This window comes from Limulus polyphemus, unplaced genomic scaffold (assembly GCF_000517525.1).
Source record: "Limulus polyphemus unplaced genomic scaffold, Limulus_polyphemus-2.1.2 Scaffold5872, whole genome shotgun sequence".
Classification (NCBI taxonomy): Eukaryota; Metazoa; Arthropoda; class Merostomata; order Xiphosura; family Limulidae; genus Limulus; species Limulus polyphemus.
In genome coordinates, this window is record NW_013671482.1 from 29,852 (window position 1) to 37,850 (window position 7,999).

Here is a 7,999-nt window from a genome sequence, read left to right on the forward strand (position 1 = left end):
AAAATAGAAATGCATGAGCCATTATTCTTGAACTATTTGTCAACTGTGGACCTGTATTATTTCAAAATGTTTTCTTTAATCAGGCTATTGATTGTGATTCCATCTACATTAAGTGTGTAATCAAAATAGAAATGCATGAGCCATTATTCTTGAACTATTTGTCAACTGTGGACCTGTATTATTTCAAAATGTTTTCTTTAATCAGGCTATTGATTGTGATTCCATCTACATTAAGTGTGTAATCAAAATAGAAATGCATGAGCCATTATTCTTGAACTATTTGTCAACTGTGGACCTGTATTATTCAAAATGTTTCTTTAATCAGGCTATTGATTGTGATTCCATCTACATTAAGTGTGTAATCAAAATAGAAATGCATGAGCCATTATTCTTGAACTATTTGTCAACTGTGGACCTGTATTATTTCAAAATGTTTTCTTTAATCAGGCTATTGATTGTGATTCCATCTACATTAAGTGTGTAATCAAAATTACAATACCCAAACACATTACCTTGCGTTTACTTAAATTTTTTGCGTGGCTTATCAGTTGAGAAAATGATCTGGTGGCATGGAAGTATTTGATCTCGCTGACGCAACGAGAATAGTCACGACGCCCTTTGCTTTCTAGAACTATCCTGTACCTTGGCGAATGCTCTAGCATTTGCTAGATATAGGGTAGTCTGGTATATATAAGAGGGTGAAAACGTGACGAGATATATATATATATGTGTGTGTAGACAGTGAGTAACTGATCTGCAGTCAGAGAGTATTATTGAGCACGTTTGTTGTTATAGCGTTTGTTTTAGCGCGATTGTTGAAGTTGAGTGTATTGGTAAAGTTATATTCGGAAATAATAAACCAGTTTTATTAAGTAAGGACTTGTGTCGCTAAAGTTTCGTCGGAACAAAGTTACGGAAAGTTAATTAACAAACGGAGACGTAACATTATCATTATCCCTTGAACTTAGCTTTCTTACAGAAATTTGCTGTTCATTTCAAACGCTTACGTATGAAACAGGTATTACTAGCCAATAATAGATAAACAATAAGTATTACTGTTGGAACCTCATTGTATTTAGAACTTGGTTATAAATACAACCTTCCTATGTCTGTTGAAACATTGTATTAAAGAAGCAACAAGGAAACAAGTAAAGAAAAACTTTTCAAAAAAGGAATTAAATGTAGGGATGGCTAATATCAATCCTTCAAAAACATTGCAAACAAGATAGTATGGATGGCATTCGCATCAACCCTACATAATAGCACAGACAAGAATTAACATATAGCAATATATATAATTATTCGATCACATTGTGTTTAATATATCCTATTTTGGTCTGTTAACATTCTACTACACTGTGTGCCTGTACTATTATGTAGGGATGATACAAATACAATCCCTACTACCTTGTTTGCATTGTTTTTGAAGGATTGCTATTCGTCATCCCTACATTTACTTCCTTTTTGAAAGTTTTTCTTCACTTGTAACTCTAGCGTGATCTTCAAAGAACTTTTTTCTGCAAGATCTTTATTCTCTGCCTACTATCATTTGTTAGTTAGTAACTACAACTGTTAATGTTGAAAGAGCATGCGCAAAGTATAACTCTTTTTAATACTATAGTCAGATTTATTGCTGATTGTGGACGAAAGTACATCTTGAGCGTGCTGCGTTTATAGTATAAGGTCAAGTAGTGATTCGTCATTCTATACTGTATGGAGGAGCATGTCTTTAGTGAATCGATATTATTGACATAATAGTAAACTTATATAGGTCTAAGTGCATGGGTTCTTCCTTTGTAGTAACATCAATTTAGTGAGACGAAAGTTTATCTTTTATAGATTCAAAGTTTTCTTTGCTTCTTAAAATAAAAGCGCCTGATGTTAAAATAGATATATGATAAGAATGCCAACTGCTTTTCTAGAGAAGACAAAGAAGTCCTTTGCAGTCCACCATGTGCGTGAGACAGGAGGTATGTTGAGATAATCAGACTCACTGAAATTACGTGGCTGAAAGCACGATATACGAAAACCTTTCGGACAGACAAAGAAACAAATATATCAACATAATACAAATGTTGTCCTAATATTTCATTGTATTTTGTTAAGGATGGAAAAAAAAAACGCGAGAAAAGAAAGCATATAAGATATGTGTCTATCAGAAGGTAGGATATGCAGAGTGAACAGAAGGATTTTTAGAGATACAGAGACATAAGTACTTTTCAAGAAATAAATGAACCTAGTTTAACAAAATGAAACAAACTTAAGCGGGTATAGGTGATAAAAAAGCCTTCAAATTCAATGTGCATACATGCACACTTGGAATAAATGAGCAGATTGGATTAAACCTGAGTGCAAACTGTTACTCTCAATCTTGAGTCTTATTTAAAATGTCAAATGTATGGATTTTTCCATTTTCATATATATTGCACAAGTTTAAACGATATGAGGTCTATCTCTTTTTTTCAACATGTTGTTGTGAAATTACGTAAATGGAAACTTTAAAATATCGCAAATTATAAAATGGTTTATTATACGCTTAACAGATGGAATTATCAGGAAGTGGTCGTAATATTCCGACTTTTTTACTATCACAGAATTGGCTTTTGTAGATTCTTGACAGTGGGTTTTTCAGTTTCCAAAGGTTACAAATCAACTATAATTTGAGTTAATCCGGAAGGGATTATTTATTTTTTATACATTTGAGTGTCAGGAAATGTGATATACTTGGAAGCTGTAATTATTAAGGTGAGTTCTACAGAAAAAAAAAATCACTTCTGTGTTAATCCGGAAGAGGCTATTTGTCAGGAAATGGAGTTACTTGCAAAGGAAAATGTTTCACTTCTGAGTAAAAATTACAAAAGAACTTTTAAATGTTAGTAAAAGACGCAGTACAGACACCTGGTGATATCCTAATAAGTCCTTTAATGTATGGCTTTTGATTATCAGAGAATGGTGTAAATTTCTTATAAATTACAGAGATATATTAGGAAATCGCTGAGCTACTTAAAATTGCATAATGGAAAAATAAACAGGATGAATACCTATAAAAGATATGACTTACGAAATTATAAAAAAGTATGATCATAAATAGTAATTTAAACACCTAAAATTATGTACTTAAGATTTTTTCTATATAAAAATGCATCTAGCGTTTTGCAGATCGATGGACTGGTCAATCAAGATGTCCCGGAATGACCAGGTTGTTAGGTCGCTATTTGTTGGTAAAACAGTAGCCCAAGAGTTGGCGGCGGGTGGTGATGACTAGCTGCCTTCCCTCTAGTCTTTAACTGCTAAATTAAGGACAGCTAGCGCAGATAGCCCTCGTGTACCTTTGCGCGAAATTCGACACAAATCAAACCAATCAAGATAAAGTATAATATTTTATCGAATGACTCTTCAGTTTATCTTATTACACGCAAGCTTAATACTGGATCTAAAACAATAGAAATTCTAAATGAAGAAAATCGCGTTATTTAATTATAACTAATAATAATAATAATTACATTTCTTGGTAACGCAACAGAAAAATCACAAAGTAAACTAATGTTTAGTCTGAACGGTGAATTTCAGTTTTGCTAGTTGGGCACAGCTTAACGGAGAAAATATAAGAAAGTAATATATGGATAATATAACATATCTGTAAAAATAGAAATGTTTCATAACGTTTTTAGCTATATCAAATAAATTTTAATTAATGTAATCCTTGAATGGAATGTTTGGGAAAACGAAATATCCTGATTTCGAAGATAGCGATAATATTTACAGACACTGCATTCACTTAGTATCAGATGATTCTGTGGTTTTAAAATAATTCTCCCAAAATAGGGGCTTTAAATTCCCCAATTTTCATTTTAAAGCATTCTTAGGAGTTAAGCTGTGAAAAAACAAAACATTGTCAAATCGATACTATGATTAAAACATTTGAGAATCTATTTTTCATTGATTTTTTTCATGTAACAAGGAAAATAACAAACCACTTATTTTCGATAAAAACTCTCGAAAACGTTATATAGGAACTAATTAACAAAATTTTACAATTATATAGTTCATTTTAAGACGACACGTTGTTTTGTTCTGAAAACTCTGAGGTAATTCACAAATGATCATTTACGTATTTTTAACAAGAATATATGTTCAGGATTTGAATGTAGTTCTTCTGTGGTCTAAAACATCCCTCGAAGAAAACAGAGAGCAAAGTTTCAGCGAAGTACTGTAGTTTATTTAACACTACCACCATTTGTATTAACACAGAAAAACCAGACGACTTATCAATTCCGAACAAAGGCAAAAGAAGCTTATAAAATACAATTCACAATGTAACTCACAATGTTCTCTCTCTCAGTGAATAATTTCGTAAACTTCTTTTAAAACCATCACCACTCATAAACAGAAACACAAAAGAAATGTAAAGTTAAGTAACTGACCCATTTTGATGTTAAAACAAAATATTAAAGTATTAAAAGAATAAAAAAAATTATTAAAAAGGAATCATATAATGAATTTTTTTTACAGAATCTCATCGTTATAAGCATATTTCAGTGGCTTTTATGTATACCAAAATTCTAATGGAACGTACCAACAGAAAATATTTCTTAACAAACAGTTTCCCTGATAGAAAAAAAGAAAAAAAAAAACTTTTATCACCTGTAAAGTAAATGCATTTATTTATACCAATTTAATTGATCTACACATATCTACCATCTGGTGAGGTAAATTATAAACAAAGCTAAGTTTATTGCAAAATTTCATTTCTGTTGGAAATAGAAGCATATTTTTCAAAACAAAAACAATAGATAAAATGTGTTGTTGTTGTTTTTAATGCTTCACTGATTTTCATATTTACAATTTACCCTTGTCTTTCATTGTTCCCCAAATAATCTGAATACTATTAAATCAATTAGCCATTAGATTCTTGACTTCAAATATTATAGGTGTTCCAGACCTACATTGATAAACTCTTCGATTTAAACGTCGTGCACTATCTAGCTAACACCTAAATGAAAGCATCGAAAATATAGCTCACAACACTACACTCGTTCCTTGTTGTCACTGGTTGTACTGTTACTGGGGGAGTTCTTCCTTTGCAGATGACCAAGTGAATCCACTGGCAGCTAAATTTTTGATTTTCGACAGGAACCCTAGGTTTCTCAGAAGACCAACTTTCCATTCTCAAGTTCTTTGATATAGTTACCCACAGTTGGTCATTCTCCCACTGATATGTTTCCAAAGATGACCACAATGGATTACCTTTGGCTTGAATCATCTATCCTTCTGGCTTCTGTAAACCACATCATTGACTATTTTTCTTGTGGCATGGCATCAATGGTATTACTTAATCTTTCTAAATGTTCTGTATAAATGACTATTTTCTATATGAAAATACAGAAAGTCCAATGGCTCTTTAAGTTATTTCCCAAATATCACTGATAATGGTGTGTTGCCTGTGGCACCATGTACTGCAGTATAAGTTATGATAACCCCTGGGTATAAGATCATGATACCACGTTTTCTGATTTTCTTCACAATAATGGCTAATTGATTTAATCGTATGCAGATTTATTTCTAAACCATATCATCAGAAGATGGACGAAGGGTTGCTGTCGTCGTCTTTTTTATCATAATATGACACATTTTCACAAACAAGGTTGCTCCAGAGTTCTTTCCCTGGTTTGAACGAATCTCCATAGGAAGACGTCACATCTTGAAAGAAATTCGTTGACTAGTTTCAGGGTTTCTGCTTCCTGGTTAGGAACAGCATATCTTTCTGGCAATTTCGTGAAATAGTTCACCACAGCTATGATTTGTCTATTTCCATAATTACTCTGTGGCAGAGGACCAAGTACGTCGACAGAAAGTGATGCTACAAGATAATAATATTGTAGCTGCCTATGCTGTTCCTTTCGTAGACCTTTTTACTCACAGCAAAATTCACATGTTTTACACCAATACTCTACAGATATCCAATACTCAACTCAAAAGAAACGTTTTCTTACTCACTCCAGCATCTTCTTTACACCTAAGTGTCCAGTCTTCAAATGTTTGGAAATGAGTGAGTGCTTCAAAATGTGGAGACACTGAAAGTACTAACTGTAGCCGTTGTTTCTATTCACTGATATTTTCAAATTTTCAACATAACAAGCCCTCTTGTAAGCATAATGAATTCCGCTAGGCTCAATACATCTTTGTATTTGGGCAGTATGGAGCGACTAATTGCCATGAGGGTCTTTCTGCACTTTCCTTGATCCAATGAATAACTAGTTTCAAACTCGTGTCTTTTGCATGAGCACCTTGCAATTTTCCATCCCGATTTGACTAATTTTATGGTTTGTTGTGTTCACAGACCTAACGATGACATCTATATTCTTCAGATCCATGATAGTTCTACCAACCATTAGTCTACCAAGACATGCTGGAACGTTTGGTTTTATTACAACCCAGTCACTAGATATAAATTTATTTTGAAAACATTCTGGTATGAATATTTCACTTCTTTGTGGTACAATGAGTGCTCTCTTTGTTGTCACGGGAAGTTCAACCTCTGGTGCCGTAACTGTCATGTAGTGTGCACAGAGAGTTTCTGGTCATAGAGAGTGAAGCTATTTGAAACTGGCCTAACATCACACCAATGTCTCTGCGTGAAGTCAGTTCCCTATACACACTCCTCTTCAATGTTAATTACCCATAAGCCATGATGTGTAGAGAAGATTCCTATAGTAAGAATAAATTCTAACTTTCCTCTTGCTGGAACTTTATGCCCACTTGCTGTTTGCATTACTCCCTCTTCTTTCTTCAAACATGGAGGCAATTTTCCATCTTTCATTGCCAAATATAGTTGAACTATTGTAACTGCCGTTCTGCAAACACAAGACTTACCATAAATAAACCAATGGACACGTGAACTGGTTTCTTTACATAATGAGCTTCTTTTCTCATTTGTGGCAGATGTGGTATCCTCAGCTGAACCTTACTTTAAAGGTCCAGCTAATTCCAGTTTCCTGATGTCTGATTAGCTTTTTATTGATCCTTTTATCTGGTTTGCTCATAGACTCATCATCAGGGCATAGTCTTCTTGGTGAATTATCAGCTGTTGATTCCTCACACTATCGACTGTAATGGCTAAGTTTTCTCCATTTATAACAGTTACCCTTTTCTGGTATTCTTTGGGAGGAGTTCTTATCCCCTACAAACTTTTGACTACAGTTCCTGGTAATATGTTCTTTCAAGTTACCCATAAAACCCATACTGTCTCCAGTTTCCTTCATTTTATATACCTGGCTGTTCTTCTTTTAGTTCTCTTAGACCAAGTGTGGCAATAATTTTCGTAGGAGGGCCACTCCACAAATTTTGATAAGTTGTCGCGGACTGCACATTTCTACTATACTAATTAAATTACCTCAACGTCGATTGTATAAAGACCTAATTATGTTATTTCCACAATTGCTGGGAGTCATGGCGGGCAGGACAGAAATGTTACATGGGCAGGATCCGGCTCGTGGTCCGTATTTTGCCCATCCCTGTTCTAGACTATCGTCAGTTGAAGTTGATGTTTTAAAACTATCCAATGTGATGATCCCGTAACTTTGAAATGGTGTCTTTAGGTATTTGTTTGCAACTTTAATAGAGTCTAGTTCCATCATCAACTGCAGAGCTTCCTTTAAAGATGCTTCAGTTTAATTCTCATATCCTCTTTTGTTGTGGAACTTATAAACTGGTTGCATGCCAATAAATCCATCATTTTACGGCGATCATCCGAGTAAGATAATTGGGGAAGCCTTTTCAAATCTTCTATAAGTTTGGTTAAAATCTCTTCCTTCCTCCATTCCTTGTTCCAGAACTTTGTTGAGGATACTTCCTTCTGGTGTGTCACTCTAAACCTGTTGAGTAAATCAGCTACCAATGTTAGATAATTGTTAAGGTTCTTAGCTGGAAGGTTACTTAATGCCATCAAAGCTGACCTTTTAAATTGGTAACAATATGAATAGCTTGTTGCTCATTATTC